This window comes from Mesocricetus auratus, unplaced genomic scaffold (genome assembly GCF_017639785.1).
Source record: "Mesocricetus auratus isolate SY011 unplaced genomic scaffold, BCM_Maur_2.0 Super-Scaffold_100676, whole genome shotgun sequence".
In the NCBI taxonomy this organism is placed as follows: domain Eukaryota; kingdom Metazoa; phylum Chordata; class Mammalia; order Rodentia; family Cricetidae; genus Mesocricetus; species Mesocricetus auratus.
This window is the reverse complement of record NW_024429266.1, coordinates 8,735,028-8,758,485: the sequence shown is the minus strand read 5'-3', so window position 1 is coordinate 8,758,485 and position 23,458 is coordinate 8,735,028. Positions and strand designations below refer to the sequence as shown.

Here is a 23,458-nt window from a genome sequence, read left to right as displayed (position 1 = left end):
GCTTTGTTTCCCATGCACCATCTTCCGAGGTCTCCATCTTTCCCCAATAGTTTCACAGACTAGAGGCCACATCTTCAGGAGGCGGATACTTCAAAACCACATTGTAGCTGTCAGCAAGACCAACTCGGGAGGGACTAGGCTCAGGCTTTTCTTATCAACTCTGCTCTGCATATAGCTGCAAAGCCAGCTGAAAGGAAGAGAATTTTGGATGGCGTACGTACACAACCCTTTCCTGGTGTGACCTCTGTCTCCTGCGATTAACTACCCAGAGACACATTAGCACTTCCCAAGAAATTTCCCAAGAAGTATGGTCATTCAGAAGTTCATTTGCAGTCCCAAATGCAGCTGGCAGTGTGTGACCTAGGACAGGCCATCAGAAATGGGTGTGATTTGGCAGGTGGCATCAAGTCTTTGTAAGCTGAGCCTAGCTGGGGTGCTGCCACCAGGACCACACTGCTTTCATGTGACCCAGCAGGGTATTTTCATTGCCGTCTCTCAGTCCCTTTTCTGGAGCCTCATTTGTTGGAGTGTGAGGTCAGCTTCCAAGAGACTTTCCATGCTGATGTAGGACCAGTAGCTCCAGGAGGAAGTATAATGTGCAGTGCGCCTACACTCCAGGAGTCTGGTCGCCGGTAGCCAGTCAGTCTTTGTTTTCCAGTGTCTTTCATGTCACTCAGCTTGTCTTTGGAAAGTCCTCCTGGGGAGAGAGGAGTCCAGGTGTAGAGAGACCATTCTCTGAGCAGCAGCTCATACCTCGTTTCCACTCTGATTTGAAATAAGCATAATCAATTTCCCTTGAATGGAAGAGTTGGGGAAAAAAAGACAACAGCCCAATGTGAACCCTGGTGAAATCTGTCTGTCTTTAAAAACGAAGTGCAAGTTAAGTGTTTGGTTTCCCTTAGTGGTCCCTTGTGTCAAGGAAGGCAATGACTTCAGAAATCACAGGTGGAAACTATTGAACCTAATAGTTCTCCATCTCTCCTGGCATCTGAGCTTTTAATCAGTCAACAGCATTCACTGAGTCCATGTTCATTAATGAGCATTGGGGCACTTCATCATAAGTGAATAACATATGCCTAAAGGTACAGCATGATTGCTGAAAGATAATGTGAACAGGTATAGCGTGTGTGTGTGTGTGTGTGTGTGTGTGTGTGTGTGTGTTCTTAGACACGTGAGAAGTGATACAGTAATATTCATCTATTCTCCAATCCAACTCAAAGCCATTAAACCTCACTAATACAGGTCTTTGCTAGTTCTTAAGGAAATTGCAGAATTGAGCTAGACAGTCTTTAAAGCCAAGGATTTTATACAGAGGAAGAAGGTGTCCAAAAAGCAAAGCTTTGCCACCAAATCTTCTAGACACCTTGCCTTCTTCATTTGATTTGAAGACAAGCTACCCTGTAAGTTAGATGTTTCCCACCTTTTTCTAGTTGTCTGGTTAAGGGGTGTGAGGCTGAGAGGATGAGTCAACCAACCAAGGCCACACAGCCCCCAAGTGGTGGGAATGAGTCCAAGTCCTCTTCCATCAGCAATCCAGTATTTCTCACAGGAACCTGCTATGAGACAGAAAAGCCACTGAAAAGGAGAGAGAAAATTCTGGTCTCAGGACTTCCAGGAGGCTTTGTGATCAGTTGTAGACTCCAAACTCTTCTGAACTCTAATTGGTTGTTGATTAAGTGATGCTATAAGTATCTCAAACACAACGTGTAGGACCATATGAATGAGAGGAAAGGACGGAAAATGTGGAGAGGGTCATAAGAAATCTGAGCTTCCACCATGGGCATCATCTCATGGGAGGAATTACCTAACTCCCCTGGGAAGACTGTCTCCCTCATCCACTGTCCTCCCTCTGTCTTTACATCAGTTGCACCAAACACTAATGGTAAGGCTGACAATGGAATCTCTGATCCTGAGCTCACCAGTAGGACCTGGGGGAGTCTTCTCTGCCTTTGATCTTTAAAGACAGTACCTAGGAATCCTCATGGGGGCTTCCCCAGCCTGCCTTAGGGTCTCATAGACATACCCCAAAGCCAGGATATACATAAAACCTGTGACATTCTATCATTGCCATGTTAGCGATGTAGAGTCTCTCTACTTTGGTGTGTTCTTTTGTGTAGAGTCAAATGGTATTTTCCATGATTCCTAAGGAAAATTCAAAATAAAACATGTAGATGCATCATTTTGAATGGATGTTTCCATTGATAACAGCTGAGACGGTCTAAATTCCCCAGGGTCCCATCATAGTTCTTAGAATTAAAGCCAAATCCCTCACAGTGGCCTTGGTGCTCTGTGTGACTGTGCCTTCTTCTCACCCCTGGGGATAGTACATGGGACCATTGTATTTATGATCTTATTTTCCTCTACACTCAGGGAACCTGAGTTCACTGGTCTCATTTTTTGTTCCATTCATATGTCAGGCATGCCTCTGCCTCGGGGGCCTCTAAATCAGCTATGGATGCTAGTCAAAGCAGGGCTCATCGTGAGACAGCCCTTCCAGCTGTAAGCCTGTTACATGCTTTCACAGTACAGTGATGAGGTGGGACTAGGGCGAGATTTCGATTTCAAAAAGGAGAGGAAAGGAGTAAGGGTCCCAAGAGAGTACAACATTGTAACATTATAAGAGAGTACAACACTGTAACATTATAAGCCTAGAGAATATTGGTTCTTAACCTGTTGGTCACAGCTTCTTGGGAGGTCACAATCAGGTATCCTGCATATCAGATATTTATATTGCAATTCATACCAGCAGCAAAACTGCAGTTATAAAGTAGCCAAGAAATGATTTTATGGCTAGGTATCACCATAGCATGAAGAACTGTATTAAAGGTTCGCAGTGTTAGGAAGGCTGAAAACCACTGCTCTGCAACAACCTTCTTCCCCTTGTGCTGCCTCCTGCATGTGCTTGGGGTAGGAGTGGGTCCCAAGGTCCAGTGTTAGACTTCAGCAGACCTGGCTGGCACTGGACCTTAGAACCCTCCCTTGTACTCAGTAGCCTGTAAAATTAAAGATTAGAACAGTAAGACTTTAATTATTAGTCAGGGAAGGGGGCTTGAGTCTCATCTCTGGCCCTAGGAGGAGATATCCTGAACTGCCCAAAGACTATCAATGGGTAATTATTTAAAGTTGGCTCAAGAGTTCCATGCATTCTAAGATGACTATAGAGTAGGGGGGTTTCTAATAAAGAACAAACGCCAACCATTTTCTCTCGTGGATGTGACCATCAAACAGACCTGTCAATCACATGGATAGGACAAAGACTCTCATGAAAAGTGACTTGTTCAGAGGATTTTGAAAGACTGCCTAACATGTAGACTGATAAAATGGCCCCTTTGACCATTATTGTCCATTCTTACCTCTTGAGAGTGTGCTGTCATTTAATAAACCTTACTGTGTCCTACACTATGGTGTCTGTGTCACATCTTAATTCTTTCAATGGAGATCACAAGGATCAGAGAGAAAGAGAGTCCAGACAGATATCCTGATGATGCCAGAAATCCCAGACTCAACGGATTCTCTGGGCAAAGTTTACAGAGCAACTCAGGAAGTGTCCATTCCTATAGTCCTTCCAGCCCATGTTAGCTACTTTTCTTGCTGCTGTAACCCTAACCCAGCAAGAACAATTTAAGGCAGCGTGGAGCATTGTTGTTGGTTAGAGCTTAAGGCATAAGTTTTTCCTGGCAGGGAAAGCATGGCATCAGAGCATCAGGTGGGCTGGTCATATTTGTTATGCTATTGGAAAGATGGAGAAGATGGGACATGAGGCTAAGCTATCAAACCCCAAGACCCACCCTAGTCACTTAGCTCCTGCTATCAGGCTCCATTTCCTAACCTGAAACATCTCCACCAGCTGGGAATCAAAGCTTTAAACACATGTGCTTACAGGGGACATTTTATATTTAAACAAGGGCATAGGCTAAAAGTATACGGAGGCAGCCCCAGAATTCTAGAGGGAAGGAGAAAAGATGGCAGGAAGGTGAATAAGAGATACCTGAAGCTTCCTTTGATAAGTGATCCACTTTTTCAGTAATGAACTCACTCCCATAATAATAACCTTAACCCATTAGAGACTCAGTCTCCTCTGCAAGATCCCACCTTTTCAATACTGGTCATGGAGATTACATTCAAATTGTGCTTTGGGGAAGACACATGGAATAGCAGCAGTAGGAATAAAATGAACTAGGATTATTTTGTGGTGTCAGAAAGTAAGGAAGTATTAAAAGTTTATCAAAACCAACCACATAAACAATCAACTAACTACCCAATCATCCAGCCAACCGTCTAACCAAACAACCACCTAACTAACCCTCCAACCATCTAATTAACCACCTAATCAACTGTCTAACCAGCCAACCAGCCAATCCATCCATCCATCCATCCATCCATCCATCCATCCATCCATCCATCCATCCATCCGCATTTTGGGGACTATGTCAAATGGATACATGGCCAAAGGTAGAATTTCAGTGTGTGTGTGTGTGTGTGTGTGTGTGTGTACGATAGCACAAGGGAGAAGATAAATAACCACAACTCCATATTGCTTCAAGTCAATGAATAAATGCACAAATGAGTAGGAAAGGAGTGACAATCTCATTTGCAGAATAATTTAAAATAATTTACATAGGACACCCCCATGGAGGGGATATTAGGGGGGTTGGTGGGAGGGCCCAAGAGGAGGGGAGGGACCTGGAATTGACATATGAAGCAACCTTGTTTCTAATTTAAATTTAAATTAATATATATATATATAATTTACATAGCTGTGGTGTCTTTTTTCAAGAAGGGAGCACATGAATGCTCTTTACCCCCAAGGCCTGGGCTCCTGTGGTGGCTTCATTCCAAAGGGTACAGCATGGAAATGGGGGGGTGATGACAACAGAAAACACTGCTGGAAAGAAACTGCCAAATACTGTCTCAGCCTGTGGATGGAGGGAAAGACAGACTCCCCAGATCACAGTGACAGTTGCTGTCTTTGGTGTAATGTGATAAAAATGGCACCTTACCCCTGTGGTTTTCTTTCTTTAAACCTGTAATTCTAGTCGCATTGTCAGAAAACCATCAGGCAGCTCCTAATTGAAGGATGGATTATGAAATACTTGGCCAGTATCCTCTGAACTGTCACAGTCATCAAAACACTAGGAAAATAGGATAGATTGCCTCCATCAGGAGGTGCCTAAGGAGATATGACAACTAAATGCGGTATGGATTCTGACAGATTTGGCATCTGAAAAAGACATACAACACAGCTGCTGGCCTTCATTAGTAACAGTGAGTCAAACGCCCTGTACTGATGAGAGGTACTGTTCAGAGTAGAAACTGAGTTTGGTGTGTATGGAAAAGAGTAAGATCACACACACATGCACACACACACACACACACACACACGCACACACACACACGCACACACACACACACACACAGGGCCAAACTCAAATGCATTATTCTATCTTGTATGTTGGTTCCAATTGTCAGTATGCCAGCTCTTTTCGATGGATTCTCCTGGCAACTCTATTAGTCTCCAGGTACTGACAACGTTAGGACTCTCCTTTCAGTTTAGAAGAAACACAAAGAGTGGGCAATTTGTCCTGTTCTAGACATTTTCTCCTGCTCTAAACATGTCAGCTTGGAGGTACTTTTTAATGCCACTCCTATTTCCAAAGAATGAAATAATTCATGATTCTACACTTTGTCTTAAACCCATTTCTTTCTTCCTGATAATTTTTCCCTCCTGTAACTTACTCTAAGATTGTTCCTCTCTCTTGGCTATAATGTTGGAGATGTGCCCTAGTCTTCTGGAAGAGCAGGGTGCCTCCCATGGGACCCACTGCCTGACTATGTAGGATTTTAACCTGGAACATTTGAGGTCCATTGTCTGTTATTTCTCCCTAGTGAAATTTGTCCTCTAGAGATTGTTAGTGGCATTCTCTTTCAGATTTTATTTCTACAGTGCATATTTTCTTTTGAAACATTTACTGAATAAACAAAATCAAATAAAAGTTAACAATTAGTTTATTATGTTTTGGTGCTGAACAGAGTCCCGATTGACCCCTGCTCCTCCCCAGATTTCAGCAGCTTTGGCTCCTTAGCCTGTGGTTGTGGCTCAATTGTTCTCTTTTGATCTTCTATCCTTCCTTTTATTTCTCTGGAAAAAAAACAGAAATAGGAATAGTAACAAAATTGTTTTCAGTTAACTGGGTTGAGTAGCCTTTCACCCATTTTAACTCTGCCCAAGAAAGTAACCTTGATCTTGCTTGATTTTTCCAGGCTGTGTAATGTATAACAGAAATACTGAAACCCAGCTAGGTGTGGGTAGCACAGGTACCATCCCAGGCCTGGGAGGCTGAGGCAGGAGGAGCTCTAACTCAAGACCACACTGAGACCTGTCTCAAAAAGCAACAGCTCAAAATAAACCTAGAAATCCAAGTCTGGAACTCCAGTGCTCTGGAAAGGCAAGTTGTCTAACCACTGAGTAATCAGTCCAGTCTCTAAATCTGGTTTCTTAAGGGGATAATGGAGGCTCAAGTATGTATCTTTCTTGGCCATCTTCCATATTTAATTGTAATAATTAAGGCAAAGAAGACATTATACATTTGTAAATATATTGTGAAGTCCAAAGTAAGGGGTCAATGGTTGTGGTTAGGAATATTTCCAATTATTAAGATGCTATTCCTCCTTCCTATTTTTGAAATGATTACTTTTGGAGATCTTGGGAAGTTGTTTTTTAAGTTTATTATGTATTTTTTTTATTTACTTTTGGTTTTGTGTCCTGACCACGATTTCCCCTGCCTCCTCTCTTCCCAGTCCCCTCCTCCTTCCACTCCCCCTCAGTTCCTCTTCTGAGAAGGGCAGTCTTTCCATGGGTATCCATCAGGCATCATATATATTTTTTATATTAAAATTTATTTTTAAATTTAAATTCAAATTAGAAACAAGGTTTCTTCACATGTCAATCTCACGTCCCTCTCCCTTTCCCTCCCCTCCTCCCACACTCTCCCACCACCCACCCAATACCCCCTCCTTTCCCCAGGGAGGGTGAGTTCTTCCATGGGGGTGTCCATAGTCTGTCATTTCATCCAGGACAGGGCCTAGAACCTCCTCCAAGAGTCCAGGGTGAGAGTGCATCTCTCATTGTGGGATGGGCATCCAATGTCCATTTGTACGCCAGGAATAAATACTGGTCAAGTACCAAAGGCCCCATAGATTCAGGCATCATATATTAAAGGGCAGTCTTTCCATGGGTATCTGGCAGGCATCATATATTAAGTTGCAGTGAGTCTAGGCACCTTCTTTCTTGTTAAATCTGGACAAAGCAACCTGGTGGGAGGAAAGGCCACCCCCCCCCAATAGTGCCAGTTTTAGCACTGGTTTAACACAATCGTGTTTGTTGTGACCTCGCTTTCTCACCTGTCTGGCTCTTCTCAGTGGTTTAACTTGTGTACTTTTCAGATTTTCATTTCTCTGAATTCACCCGTCTATCAGTCCCTTTCATTATGGTGGCACAGTAAAAGAAAAACAAAAACAAAAACAACATCAACAAAAAATCAAAACACACCCCAAACAAACAAACAAATACCAGGTTCCTTAGTCTAGAATTTGTTTTTCCTCCCTAAGCTTCAGCTACCTTGTCCATCCAGTAGAGACACCAGTAACACCAGTCACATCTGGTTGTTTAGATGATTAATTGGGATGGTTCTTCTAGGTGAAAGGCTCATTGCAGCTTTAATAGGAACTCAATCATTTGTGGGATAGATGAATGAATTTCCAGGCACAGAAGTCATCTCGGTTGCTTGGTGACCTGGTTCTGATGTGAAGCCAGGGTTTTACCATCTCACAGGGGCTATTGTGGGGACCTCGGTATGAGTTCAGGGGCAGGTAGGTGCACTATCATTTGGGGACAGTTAGGAAATAAAATTTATCATTTTGATCAAGACCTCCCCACCGCTGGCTAAGTTAGACAAATAGTATTGCAGAAACACTGTGAATCTGGGGTAAGGAAGCTGTACTCTCACCTGCTTCTTCCTGGGTTGGGGTTGTGTATATGAAAATCATGAATGAAAGAGGTGACAAGGCTGGCTTCTGTGCCTAACGCATGGCTCATGGGTCTCTCAGCACCCTCGGGAGGAAGGCTGACCTTAGAGGATGTCACTGTAGAAGCTCTTTCCTATCAGTGTCACCTGTCTTTTCTAAGATGTACTTATTTTGTGTGTGTGTGTGTGTGCACACGCACATGCATGTGTGTGTGCATGCATGTGTGCACGCATGCTTGTGCATGTATGTGTGCGTGTGTGTGCGCGTGTGTGCCCCACATGTGTGTTGGTACCCATACAAGCCAGAAGGGGGTGCCAGATCCACTGGGGTGGAAGAGCAGACTGTTATGATCTGTCTGTTATGGGTACTGGGAAACAAACGTGGGTCCTCTGTGAGCATGGTAAGTGCACTTAACTAGCTGGTCCTTCTCTCCAGCCCCAAGAATTCTTACAAAGTCTTCTCAAAGCTGTCCATCATCAGGAGACCAGGGAGAGGCAGCTGGGCTTCCGAGATAACAGATGACTACAAATCACTGTTAGTGGAGACAGTGGCAGCTATCAGGGTGCTTTCCTTGACCAGTCTGGCCCTTGTCTTCTGAGATAGGGTCTGTCATGGAACTGAAACTGGAGCTCACTGATTGGCTAGATTGGTTGGCCAATAAGCTCTGGGGTTCTACCTGTCAACCTTCCCATCAATCAGGCTACAAATGCTTACTAGGATTTCTGCACAGGTATTGGGAATTTGAACTCTACCTCAGACTTGAGAGGCAGGTGCCTTACCATGTAGGTCATCTCCCCAGCTACACGCATGCACGCGTGCGCGCGCACGCGCGCACACACACACACACACACACACACACACACACACATTTTCTTTTTATTTATTTATTTGGTTTTTGCTCTTTTATTTTTTGGCTCCCCCCCCTTTTTGAGATAGGGTATCTCTAAACAGTCTGGACTGTTCTAGATATTACTATGTAGACCAGGTAGACATCAAATTCACAGAGATCCACCTACTTCTGCCTCCTGAGTGTTGGGATTAAAGGCCTGCTATTTCAGAAGGGTCTATTTAGCAGTTTAGCATTCCACTCTGTCTCATTTGGTTTGATAGTTGGGTTTTCTCCAGGTTTCTCTTCTGTCATCCTGTAGAGATGGCATAGGACACACAGTAGGACTAAGACTTAGACAAACCAGGGATCTGTTGCTGCTGGAGCCCTAAGACCTCAAACAGCAATTGCTTCTTTTATCTGTGGCGGAGTCTCCAGAACTTCTAGGAAATGCTCTAAAGATGTTTTAGACTATTCTCCCTTTCAGGTAGGTGTTCTGATGACTGGGGTGAGGACTTCTCACTGTGCTCTTGACACTCTTTTCCTTTCAGTGGGATGAAGGTATTTTATTTCCAGATCCTTCATGGTTTCATAACCCCTGCCTTTTGGTCCATTCTTAGTTTTTAGTCTTCCCTTGTACTACAGTTAGTGGGCACCGACACAGCTATATTTTGATTTTTCTCAAGGTGGGGAGCCTATGGAATACATATTAGTACCTGCATGCTGTTTGTGTTACATGCATGTTTAATTTATTTCTCTGGAAAATTCCATGCTTATCCAACCAGGTACTATACATCTCCAAGATGTCATAGCTTGGGGGTAAGTTGAGGGCTATTGGACTCAAAGGACCATGCTAGATCAATCAGACTCTCTGTTTCTTCTGTGTTAATGCACTCTTGTTTAGCAGTATTTCCTAGCTGCTCCCGCTCCTCTGCCCCTGCCCTGGGAGCTATAGAGACTAGTGGCATCTAACACCAACCATTTGGGCATGACTAATGGATCAGGATGTGGGGAAGTCTGAGACGTCCCATTACAAGCATGATGCCACCCAAAGGTACCCAGGAAAGAACTTTAGAGGCCTTGCTAAATTGCCTTGAGCACATGAAGTAAAAACTCTTTTCTTCTTAGAGAATGTTAGGGCATCCCATAGCCAAAAGATGGCACTCCTCACCTACTGTTCATGCCCTGTTACCATAGCGCAGCTCCCCGTGGCCTTCTGGTCCTTTGATTAGTGTTCTCAGGATAAAATATTATGACCTTGTCTTCTCTTGGTGAATCACAGCATAAACCAGACCGGATCAGTGTTCTGGTTCGAACCAGCCTTTATCCCTCTGGATGAGTAACACAGACACTAAACTGTGACAGCAGGACCTGGTGTGTAGCTCTACATGTAGGTAGAGACTCGGCTGCAACTAGACCACCTTTGCTGCAACAGCATCTCCCAGCAGATCCAGGGCTTTAATTTGCTCTAGAGCTTGCCTCTCTCGATTTCATTAACCGTGAAAATGCAGCTGGAGCAATTTACAAACTGTGGAGAAACCTGAGTGTTCCTGCTGAAGGACCAGCTCAAGGATCAGCCTTGTTACTTCCCTGCTTTGCTGTTGTTTGACAAACCAGTTGATGGGCAATGGGCTGTTTTGGGTTTACTCTGCCCCCCCCCCTTGTGCTTCATGTAGAATGAAATTTTGAACAACAATTTGGAAAGATCGAGACTTTCATTTGTTAAATTATGTAAATACAGGGCCTGAGGCTTTTAGAAAATTAATTCCACTTTGATATAGGTCCTACTAACCCTCATAATTTATGATTTATTTTTATTTGCATGTACATGTGTATGTCTGTGTTGGTAAATGCCACAAGTGTGGGTAATGGTAGACACCAGAGAGAGGATGCGGAGACCATGGAACTAGAGTTGTGAGTCCTCTGACATGGGTGCTGGGATCTGAACTCGGGTGCTTGCAAGCAGCAGATACTCTTAACCACTGGGTCATCTCTCTAGCCTGACTGCCGATATCCTCTCCAGTGCGGTGCTATGTTGGTCACTGGCAAACAAGCAGGACCTCTGTGTCTCCTGACATATACTTAAGGCCATTAGAGATGACACAGTGTATGGTGGGAGGCTCGGGATGTTGCTAGGTGAATAGTAAAGGGAGCTTTTCCATCCCCAGGCAAACAAATACCAACAAAACTGACTGATGACACCACAACACCGTGCAATGATACAGCAAGATGATAAAGCCCACCCACCGGAGCAACCCCAGGCCAGCCCCTGAAATCTAGAAATCCCATCGTGGAATGCAGGCAGAAAACCGCAAGCTAAATGAGCTTGTGAGAGGAATAGAGAATTGTCAGAGCCCAAGTCCTTCTTCTCTGGAGGAACAAGGCTCCCAGGAGTTTTAGGATGCTACTAACTGGTGTCATAAGGACCTCAGTAGCTTATGCAATGGATGGATGATGGGTGGGGATGCAGGATTTGAGGCAAGGATGCAGGCTCAGTGGCCTGATGCACTGTGGGGACCATAAACTGCAGGAAAAGATATCCTCGCTTCCTTGGTCCTGACTTTGGAGCCATCATCCCTCTGGTGCAAGGAAAGGAATGAGACCTTTCATGATATTTGATTTGTTAGCGAAACATGGAATTATATTTAGAGTGTCTTGTGTATTTAGGTTGTTACGTGTGCAATAAAAATGCCTAAGGTTAAAAGCAGGGCAGGGGTCACTTATTTTGAGTATGTGCTACTTGTGGAGAACGGAACTAAATTCTAGAAATAATGACAAGTCACTATTAATGTTATAAATATTATAAGTTCATTTCTTTCATCAGAGTAGAGCTGTGTGATAGACTTTCTTATTTTTTGGGTGGTTCACAGGCCCACCCAATATTATGGTTATTGGTGTTTGCCAGGTTGGGGGTCCTGGTAGTGACAGTTGATCTTGGTTATCAGCTTGACTGAATCTGTAGTCAACTAAGAGACATATCCCGGGGTAAGTATACAAAGGGCATTATTGGGATGGATAACTGAGGGGGCAAGACCTTTCTGTGAGTCTGCGAATGTAAGGGGACTGAGGGAAATGCCAGTGCTCTTTGCCTGCTTGTTTTCACCTCTTGCGGGTGAGTGCATCTATTCTGCTGCTGCTGCCACCGTGAAGGCCATCCTTCATTGATATTAGAATTCAGATTCCTTAGATTTCTGACATGGATTTTGGACCAGTGGTTCTTCAGGAATTCCCCCAGACCTTCAGCATCGGATTGTTACTGCTGAGCCATCTAAGCTGAGTAGCCTGTCCAATGTGAAGGCAGCCAGTGTTGAACTACAGACTGTATTGTGTAAGCCAGTCTAATAAATTCCCTTTCAGGACATACTCATTCCCTGGGTTCTGTGCCTCCAGAGAACCTTGACTCATACATGGTAGAATTTCTCATACAGCTCATCATGGAACCGATGCAGGGCCAGGGTGACATGGAGAAGAGAGATGGGTTTAACTGCCACATATCCAAAACATTTTGGGAGTTGTATCTGGAAAGAGTCTGCTGGTTTGGTTCAAATGCAAGGTTAGTGATCTTACTTACTACACATTTTTAAATGTGTAGGGCCAAGCCCCAGACACTGCTCCAAACTGAGACAACACATTGGACAGGTGATTTCCATGCTATTCCCATTCTTGTAAGTTGTTTCCTTCTCAGATCTCTGATACCAACTTCTAGAATTCCAGAAACCAAAGAAGCATCTATTATTCTAAAAATGTTCATTTTCAGTCAGTTTTCTCAATGATGTCAGACCTACCCTGATGTCAGTCCACTGCAGGTGAGGGGTTCATAAGATTGGTCTGTGGCAATGCTAGCTCATGCCTCAGTTAAAGCTGATCCCACGTAGTGTGGCTCCAGAAAGAAATGCCCCCATGAATGCCATCGGTCAAAACCCGTGACTTTGACTTTGCTGTTCTCTGCAGCTCCCCCAACACATTGTCAACTATAAGGTCAGGAAAAAAACCATCATACTAATAGGAGCTGAGCGCCTATGCTACTCCTGAAGACTAAACCATCCTGCCACACCAAGAGAGCTCCCAGCCAATTGCAGCTACCAAAATGTCCAAAATATCCACAGCTTGATTTGAAAAACTAAAGAATAAATTAGAATGCTTTTAATAATTGAATTTTGTTGGTAAGCATGGTTGGGAGTCCTTATTTTTTGGTGCTCCTACTCCACACACTCTTTTCCAGATAGTTTGGAAAACCAGGGAAAGTTCCACCTAGGATGCATTTTCCTTCTTTGCTTCCATCAACATTTCTCTACCCAAATAGTTTCTTTTGTGGTTCAGCATTTCCATCTTTTTAATGCCGTGGGTCAATACAGCTGTAATTGTACAGTCATATACCGACAACCCACATAAACAACAGTCCCTCGATGTTCTGCCGTCACCATAACTGGGGCTGCAAAAACAAACTCAGCGGGCGGCTTGGACACCTGTGCTGGCTCTTTTATCTCCCCTTGCCCCCAGTGATAATCTTCACAGAGGGTGGGTGCTCCGGCCACACCCGTGCCCACACCCGTGCCCTCAGTCCTAAACTTGGAAGACGATCAAGTTCATGTCACATTGTTTGGAGTGATATTGAGCCACCTGTTTCATCTGTCAGGAAGCTGAATGCTTTGCTGAAAAAACTCCATGGGGTGGGGGAGGGAGAGGGAGAGAGAGTGGGAGGGTGGAGCGGGGAGGAGGGAAGGAGAGAGAGAGGGGGGAGTAGGGAGGGAGGGAGGGAGAGAGAGAGAGAGGACGCAATCACAGCCCATCACAGTTAATGTTGGCACACATGGGGAAGCTAGGGGACCCCCTGTTGTGCTAATGGTACCATTTCCATGTCAGGTGGACATTGAACCTGGAGAATGGTGACAGCTGTTGTAGGAGTCTGAGTCAACATTCCGAACACGTCAACTTTCACAAGCTGTTCCTCTACCCAGCTTCCCTTTCTCCTATCTCCGTACAAGGGAACTGCAACCCCTATCGCTTCCCAGGAGCATCATGGGAGACAGTTCCTTTCTTCCACTGTGACATCTGATGAAGTCACAAGACCTTAGATCGGTCGTCCTCAACCTTCCTAATGCCGTGACCCTTTAGTGCAGTTCCTCATGTTGTGGTGACCCCCAACCAGAAAATTACTTTGTTACTAGTTCATAACCATAATTTTGATACTGTTATGAACTGCAATATAACCATTCAATAGGCAGGATGTCTGATATGACCCCCAAAGGGGTCATGACCCCGCAGGTTGAGAACCACTACCTTCCAGCCTCCTTCCTGGAAAAGAGCCGCAGAACTGTTTTGGGCCCTTTGACCGGTTTTCCAGCCTCTAAGGTGTAAGAGTTTAGGTTTGCCATGTCCCTGAATAGATCAGTTCCCTTTTGTCTGAAAACTGTTTGTTTTAAACTACAAGTAGATGGAACATATGGCAAAGAACTTGAGGGAGGAGGACCTGGGAGACTGCAATCTTTCCAGTCGTGTTGTTTCGGAATTAAAAATGGCAGGTAGCCCATGTGCCCTCATAATGGAGAGCAGCAACGGGCACGTGGGGCCAGCTGTGCTCAGTTGTCTGTCCTGGCCTGCAGCTGTAGACCCGCTCCAGGCCTTGACTTTGCTGTGAGTCCCCTATCATTCTGCCTCCTTCCCTTTCTTACTCCTCCTCACTGGAAAAGGTTAATTTCCTTGTTAGCTTGGGGGTTGGGCGGGTTGGAAATAATCCAAAGAGAGGATCAAATAAAAAAGTGAAAATCGACCCTCAGGTTCAGTGCAGTTGAAGCGGTCTCAGGCTTTGTTCTGAGGCCTTGTTCAAGGGCAAGTATCATCTCGACAAAGCACCTCATTGACCTGATGGAAAATTGGAATGAGCTTTAGAATGACAAACGGACTATAGGAAGCAAAGCCACATCCTTCAGTCTCTCGCGTGTTGCCTATAAAGAATTTTCTAGAACCTTCAGATATTTAATTGGGGGGCACAACAAACAAAAAATACCACCACTCAAAAGTTTAAGACATCAAGAATATGGAACTTCTTGGCTAGGCTTCATTTCTAGAAACTTCCCTTTGCCTCCTTCCACCTTGTCTTGCAAAAAGAGATGTGTCTTTTCTTTTTTCTTGTTCTGGGGAGTTGGTCAGAGTCCTCTCAGAACTTCTGAAACTGCTGCTTGGTGCCAGCAGCCTTGGTGCCAGCAGCCTTGGTGACCTTGAGCACATCGAAGCTCATGGTCTTGCTCAGGGGGCTGCACTCTCCCATGGTGACAATGTACTGAACTGTACATCCCTGAAGTGGGGGACTGGTGCACAAGCATGTTCCTGTGGCGATTCTCAAAGTGATTGTACTTCTGGATGTAATGGAGATAGTCCCGGCAGATGACAATGGCCCTCTTCATCTTCATCTTGGTCATGGCATCAGATGGGATCTGACCTCTGATTGAATGTTACCAGTGAAAGGACATTTCTTGTCTATGTAGGTGCCCTCAATGGCTCCTTGGGAGTCTTGAAGCCTTAGACCGATGTTTTTGTAGTACTGAGGGAGTTTTTCCTTGCTGGTTTCTCCCAGCAGAACACACTTCTTGTTCTGTGGGGGCTGCTTTTGGTAAGCACGCTCAGTCTGAGTGTCCGCCATCTTCCCAGCAGCCTGAGAAAAAGAAATGGACTAACTCCTGAAGGTTTCCTTATTCCCTTTTGTTTTCATATTTTAGACAGGAGAATATGATGTTGGTCTGGGCTTCTTCCTTAGTGCACCTAGCAATTATAATGCAGAAGGGTGAAGGTTTTCCTTGCGCACTGAGGCCTTGTTCAAGGGCAAGTATCATCTCGACAAAGCACCTCATTGACCTGAGCTCACACCAAGAGAATTGCTGTATGTATGATGTTTGCTTGAGCCCGGCACTGTTATTTCATGGGTAAGGAAGGAGGTACAGTGAAGTTTTTGTTTCCCTAATTATTGTGTCAAAAAGACTACTTTGGAATCAGACCTAGGAGGTTCAAAACAATCTATGTATCCCAAGGAACATGCCAGAACACCCACTTATGGCGACATCCAGGAGTACATTTAAATTTGCTCACTAGGATGTGGTCCATAGGTCAGCCAGCCCCTCAAGGGTAGCCACGTTACACATGCAGGAAAATAATCTGATCAGAAAAGTCAGAGAAGCAGGGCTTGAAGACGGCTCGGTTGCTAATGGTCTTGAGCTCAGATGTCTAACACTTATGTAAAATTCTGCACAGCAGCACATCTGTAATCCCAGATCTAGTGGGAAGTGAGGAAGGGAGCGTCGACAAGTGGACCTCTGAAGCTCATTGGCCAGCCAGTCTCACTGAATCCTTGAGCTCCAAGTTCAGACTCTTGTCTCAAAAAAATCAAAACTGAGGTTAAAAGAGATAGAGGAAGACATTCAACGTCAAACTACGGTCTACACCCTCTCTGTCTCTGTCTCTGTCTCTGTCTGTCTGTCCATCTCTCTCTCTCTCTCTCTCTCTCTCTCTCTCTCTCTCTCTCTCACACACACACACACACACTTGAACACGTGCATGCACATCCTACCTTCCCCACCCCGTAAACACAGAAAATCTGTCTTATCATGTCTCAACACTCCCGTTTGCATGTAGAATTACTGAATGCTGACCACGTTTACTTGACAATGGAAAAAGCTGGCTCATGGCTAGAGATCTCATTTTATTTCTGTCTTGTTCTTTTGACCTCTTAGTTTGTCAGTAAGGAATGCACGGCTCTCATTTTTCCCCACGTGTTGCTCACCTCGTGTGTGAAAGATGACCTTGTGTGCTTCAGTCTCCTGAGTATTTGCTCACCAATTTTCAGTGCACACAGGAGACGAGAGGGAAATGACAGAGGGAGGGAAAAGAAGGGCTTGAGCGAAAGCCGATCCATTATTCAGATCCTTGGGAGTCCATTTGTGGTTTCTTTGGCATAAGGAGCCAGAGAACAAACTCATTCTAAACTTTCTCCTTCTTGGCATGATGTTCAAAGCTGAGGTTTCTCTGCTGACTGTGCGTGTCCTTTTGTCATGTGTTGAGGTTTTCAGTATCCAGCCATGTTACAAAGAAGAGGACATTTAGTTTCAATTAATAAACCACCCTGCAATTACTCTTTGTTCATGACCATGCACATGTTTCCATGTGTGCCAATGAGCTGAGCACAGCTTCCTGAGAGCCACCCAAGGTTGTCTTGGTTCTTGGCACTCTCTAACTCTCCTTTTCACCACACTGAGGTCATTGTATTTGCTTAATGACAGGTCTACAGAGTGACTCCTGTGCCCATGAACACATTCTATGTCCTATTTATTAACAGTCTGAGAATAAATGATACCCCCATGCCTTAAGCATATTTCATCCACAACTTCTGTAAAGTTGGTGGCTCAGTTATCCTTGTGGTGGTTTCCCCATGTGGCAATAGAACTGTTCACTGAATGAGTGATGGGATGGTTGCTCTCAGAACCATTGGTTCTGTGAATGACACAGTTGTCCTCACTTGCTACAGCATGGATCAGGAAGGATGTCTATAGTCTGCTCATTCACCCATCAATACATTGATCCATCCATAGATCAATTCATTGATCCATCCATAGATCCATCCACTCATCCATCTACCTACCTTTATTATCTATCATCCATCTATCCATCCACTCATCCATCTACCTACCTTTATTATCTATCATTCATCTATCTATCTATCTATCTATCTATCTATCATCATCATCTATCTATCTATTATCTATCTATCTATCTATCTATCTATCTACCTACCTATCTATGAAGGAAGAAAGCAATAAAGGGAGGAACAGATGTGGGCAGTGGTTTATTCCATGAAACCAATCTCCCAGAAGTACATTCTTCCATTTAGTCTATGCTTTCTAAGATAGCACCCCAGATGGAGACAAAGTGTTCAAACACACGAGCCCTAAGAGGATATTTCCCATTTGAATCACAGCAGGAACTTCCTGTTCCTTGTAGTTAAAGCAGAAGTGAGAATGTTAACAGTCTTGGTATGTACACACAGACTCAGAAAAATGTTAACTGGCTTGGTGTGTACACACAGACTCACAGATAAATAGAGCTACCCTAGAGGGAGGCAAGCTTGAACTGGGCTGCTGTCTCCTAGTAAGTATGTCCGATATTTACTCATTGTGGCACAATGTTGTCATCTTCTAAGTTCACACTTGAGAGCCACATAGTTGATTTGCTATTAATTTAAAAAAATCAGTAGTTTTAAAAATATGTTTATGATTTTGTGTTTGGCTACACTCACAGCTCTCACAGCTATATTCCCCCACTTGCAGCCCTAGTGCTAGAGACCATAGGTATGACTTTCCCATCCTCCTCCTGCTTGGCCTTCAATTATCTGGGAGGAAATGATGAAGAGGGAAGCTAATATCAACTGTAAATTCCAAGTCTACTCTGTGATTTCCCCTGGGTTCTAAGAACCCTATCCATTGTGAATCTAGTGGTTGCCTCCTGTTTAAAATCAGAGTTCAGTCTTCTTTGTGATGCTCAGAGGCCCTCTTCCAATTTCAATTCCCAGTACAGCTCTGTGTGTGTGTGTGTGTGTGTGTGTGTGTGTGTGTGTGTGTGTGTGTGGCAGTCAGAAACTTTCCTGGCACAGCCTTTCAACCCCCCCCCAAAAAAACCCTAAACTATAGCAATGTCATGGCTGCTATTTAAGTTCATCAAAAGCATATACAGACAAGCAGGAAAAAGAAAATCATACACATTCAAGCTAGCTCTGCATCACCACTGAGATACATTCTGCTCCCCATTCTGGCTTTATCTTGTTAGTCATTCTGAATGTCTGTCCATCCATCCTATATCATCATCCATTTTAGCTAGCATCCTATGCTGCCTGGTCCTTTAGCGTTTTTTCCTAAATAGTATATGCATTTGACTCATCATTTAAATAACTTTATAGTTCTCCAATAAATATTTAAAAAGTCCCCTTTCAGTGGACTGTTGGATAGTTTCCATTACCAAAATACTTTAATATTTGTTTAAAATATTGGAGTGATGTTTAACAATATAAGCAGGAATAGAGAACATTCTTTTGCCTGATCAGATCCCCAGAACCCATTCTTAATTTAATATGGCATTCATATACTAACAGATTAAGTATATTACTTAAAACTCATGGATCCATTTCACAAAAGGCAGATTTATTATACACAGATTACAGACACTCTAAGTGCTTTCATTAAACTGTAACTGTTGTGGTTATGGATGATGTAAGAGGGTGTGAAAGGGTTAAGCGAGAGAGACCAAATTACATAGTAAATGTTAAGAGAAACAAAGCAGAAAGGAATCCTCTGAGCCTCCATTCATGTTTAGACATTCGGTTTAGGCTCTATCGCATTTACATTCACACTGGGTCCTAGAGACACCACCCATCTCACCACTAGTCTGTGTTAGATGCTTTACAAACTGCACATGGTAGTCCATAAATTCTGTAAAATCAATAACATAAAACAGAGGTATAAAACAAAATGTCTCAGGTTGTCAGGAATGGTTGGGAACAAAGGTTCAAAAGAGTTCCAGTCACACTGTAGATAGTCAAGATTTTTATATTTATTACGTGGTTTTCTAGGCAACATTATATAATGATAACAGGACAGCAGATGGAAACAGTGTATTGAGTGAAGGGAACCCTTAACCAATTGTATCCAATAACACAACAGCAGATGGAAACAAAGTGTCTTTAGTGAAGGGCACCCTTAATAAATTGTACCCAATAATTCAACAGCAGATAGAAACAAGGTGTCAACAGCAGATAGAAACAAAGTGTCTTGAGTGAAGGGCATCCTTAGTCAAATGTATCCAAGCATATCTGGCTATTCTGCAGAACTGTGTCCTTTTACTCTGTTCTTTCAGTGCCATTCAGAATTCTTCAAGTTAACAAAGGTTTTCAGTGGGTACATCTATCTCTTATATAACATTTGGGGGGGTAAGTGTACAATGGGATGTAATAACTATTGATGATCCATATTTGAATACACACATATCAGGACCTGTAACTGCAATCTAATTCATACAACACCTCTGTAACTGGAAGGTTCTCCTGCTTCCTAAGATGCCTTCTTAACACCCAAAGAAAGGCTAGCAGTATTGAAGATTGGTGTAGTAGTGATAAAGGTTTTCCATTAATCCATTGCATATACGAATGTCAACTCTCTATTGGAATGAAGTTAATTACCTTTTTAATGGGGTTTTAAAACTTTGGAAGTGTCCTCCCCTAACCCTGGTACTTAATCTTTGCACTAACAACATGGTTGATGTGGGAGTTTTCCTGTGGAGGAAGTAACAGCTTGGGGACAAGTGACTTGCCTGAAAACCTGAGGTTAGGTAGATGAGCGGTCCTTGATTGAGTGGTCTTTACATGGCCCTACCCTGCTTGAGGGAATTAGGCCAATCAGAATCCAGTTTGTTCCTACCTACCAATCAGAATCCACTCTGTTCCCTCGACCCTTGTTAGCTGAGGCTCACCCTGCCCTATTGATCATGCCCTCAGCAGACTCTCGCAATACTCCTTGGAGCTGTGCTACTTATGCTTCCTGTTGCCACGACCAAAGACCCAACAAGAAGTGATTTGAGATGGGTATTCTGGCCATCCGTTTAAGGGATCTATTCCTCATGGTGGGGAAGACGTGGTAGAAGGAGCAAGATGCTGTCTGATCACGATGCATCAGCTTCCAGGAAGTAGAGAGAATAGGAAATGGTGTTGGGCTATCATGTCTCTACTTCCAGGAAGTAGAGAGAATAGGAAATGGTGTTGGACTATCATGTCTCAAGGTCCATCCCCCGCGACTTACTTCCTCCAGCAAGGCTGGACCCTGAGGTCACCAGCGTGCTGGGCTATCCCTTGCGCTGTACCATCTTCTTCAATACAGTTGAGTTTTCTTCCTGTCTTTCAAAATTCCTACATGGACACAAGTACCACCCACAGGCTCTATTGTTCCACACCTGGCTGCCTGTGAACATACTTGAGACCTTATGAGGGGAACAATTGCAAGAAAAAAGGGTCTGTTCATTAGAATCCATGTCTACCACTCTTATTCAACTTTCTGGTGGGCCTCTCTGCTCTAGCTTAGGAGGGCTTTACAGTTACAGTACTCCACAGTGTGAGTGCTTTGCAGTGCGCAAATATACTTTCCTTCACACCTGAAAATACTTTCTGCTATCTGAGTTCATTAGAAAAGGCTTTAGCTAGAGAAGACAAATGAACTTGGCCTCCCACACAGTGGTGGAGCGGTCCATTTCTGCAAACTGCAGGGACAGCAACATTTCAGGGGACAGGGCTCCCTGCTTCCACAGTGCCACTGCCACCCACCCACAGAAAGCAAAGCCTTCCTTCTCTTATATAACAAACAGCTGAATGTTTTGGTGAACAGTTGGTGGCTAAGGTAACTGTACTGATGTGCTAGGGTTCCAAGCAAAAGACGGATGCCTTGGCTAGAAAGTCTGTTAGACCTGGGTAGTCTGTGTGGATTAACAGAAAGTCTTTACACCTGGGTAGTCTGTGTGGATTTACAGAAAGTCTGTTAGACCTGGGTAGTCTGTGTGGATTAACAGAAAGTCTTTAGACCTGGGTAGTCTGTGTGGATTTACAGAAAGTCTGTTAGACCTGGGTAGTCTGTGTGGATTAACAGAAAGTCTTTACACCTGGGTAGTCTGTGTGGATTAACAGAAAGTCTTTAGACCTGGGTAGTCTGTATGGATTAAAAGAAAGACTGTCCATTCAGCTGTCTGGAGAGCTGAATAGAACAATAAGACCACGAGACAAAGGGCCACATTTGTGCCTTCCTGAGGAATCATGCAAATCCTGAAAGTGTTGTTTCTTAACAGGAAACCACCGTGCCTCTGTGCCTTCCTTCTGAGTGCCATGAAGGGCTTGTGCAGTGAATCCTGAAGGCTCTGAGTTGCTCGGTTCCTCTTTGCCAAACTTTGCTCACCTTTGGCAGTAATTTTGTTTTCCTCATCAACATCTAATGCCTATGTTACATTGCTACAAAGCCAGTGAAATCCCCTTGTAAATCCCAGGTCATGAAGGTGACACAGAAGCTTAATGCCATTTGTTAAATGTGTCCAGTGTCTTCTGTTTTCCCTGATTAGCTTTAAAGTGGTCAGTGGCTTAACAGCCCTCTGGATAGGAATCTGTTTGAACAATGAATTCTAGAATGCTGTGCTGTCATGAGCCTCAGGCTTAATTGGAGGATAGGTATGAATGCTCAGATGCTCCTTGGGTACTTGCAGGCTCCACAAGGTCTTTTTCCTACCCAGTCATTTTGAACCACATTTTCACCTTCCTCTGCCCTTCCTCCCGAACCCAATACACTAGGCATTGTGCATTCCCCCGGGGCCTGGGACCATTACTCACCCTGGTTCGCAGGCAGCATTTCTGTGTCATCACAGAGGCAGCATGAAGGTGAGAACAAGAAGCCTGAAGCCCAAGGAACATGATCGAAGGAAAAGAATGCAGAAGGCAAAAGAGATTCTCTGATGGCTCTGTCAACTCAGTTTCTCACTCCTCCTCAGCCATGGGTGTGTCCTGAAGATGGATGAGCTGAGGTGCGGCTGGTAGAAAGAGCAGCTGTAGTTGCCATCTGGGTACCATTTGGTTGCAGATTCATCACTCAGGCCAGAATCTCCTCCAGTTGTTGTGGTTACTGAGGGAAAGTGAGGACCTTGCTGTTTCGCTTCCATCTCAGACGCTATTGTTTCAGGCCATGGCTTCTGCCATTGCCTTGGCTCCTCATCAAAGAGGAGTCATTTGACCGTGGGCTGAGGTGGGTGGAGGACTGTGTTGGTGAGGGCTGAGGAAGCTCAGACACGAACCATCTTATGGAAGGCATTAAGATTAGATTTATTCAACCCACACTTTTCATGTTGTCGTTCCTTTCTTTACAAACTGCAGGGCCGTCCAGAAAGGCAGTGCCCTGCTGGGGAGTGATGTCAGTGTTTATGCCTGGTGCAGAAACACCTGGAAGAGATGAGAAAACCCCATGCATCAACTAAGACTCAATTTGGGTTGATAGCAAAGCTCCAGTCTTTCTTTTACCTCTGTGACAGAGTTGATAGATGTCTTTACAAGTTCAGCCAACAGGTTCTTCTAGATTAAAGATCTATCAGTGAGTTAGTAAGTATGAAACATAAGAAGAATGCATATTGTTCAGATATGCAATGCATTTTTATCTTATATCCTTACAATTACTACAAACTTTGAGAATTTGCTGTTTGTAAACCCTTAAAAAGAGAACATAGAAAAAGGAATCCTGGTCCCCAATGTGAATGTGTGTTTCAATGGCAGTAGAAGGCTACACTCACTCACAGAGCAGATCTGTGAATATCTAAACATCAGCACGGGCTTAGATGCAGAGGTTTCCTGCCAGTTTTTCTAAATCTTTACTGCTTGTGTTGGTCTCCACCTCACTTTCCCCCTCCTATTTATTCTTGAAAACTAAGCATCTCGTGAGAATGTCAAAACTCCAGGGCTAGCATATCCTAATTGGACATTTGTTTTCCCTACTTAGTTGAATGCCACTGCAGCCATCAGTTTAGTTTATTATTGTTTTGGATTGAATTGACTCC

At 44.0% G+C, this 23,458-nt stretch overlaps 1 long non-coding RNA gene and 1 pseudogene across 1 annotated transcript; both read right to left on the bottom strand.

The window, feature by feature from the left end:
- Positions 1-6,014: 6,014 nt before the first annotated feature.
- Positions 6,015-22,598, bottom strand: LOC121136787. Its single transcript, XR_005873924.1, has 3 exons — positions 22,248-22,598; positions 7,402-7,479; positions 6,015-6,139 (listed from the first exon to the last, which is right to left on the bottom strand). It is a non-coding gene; the product is annotated as an uncharacterized LOC121136787 (long non-coding RNA).
- LOC121136785 lies at positions 14,320-17,042 on the bottom strand (annotated as a pseudogene).
- Positions 22,599-23,458: the final 860 nt, after the last annotated feature.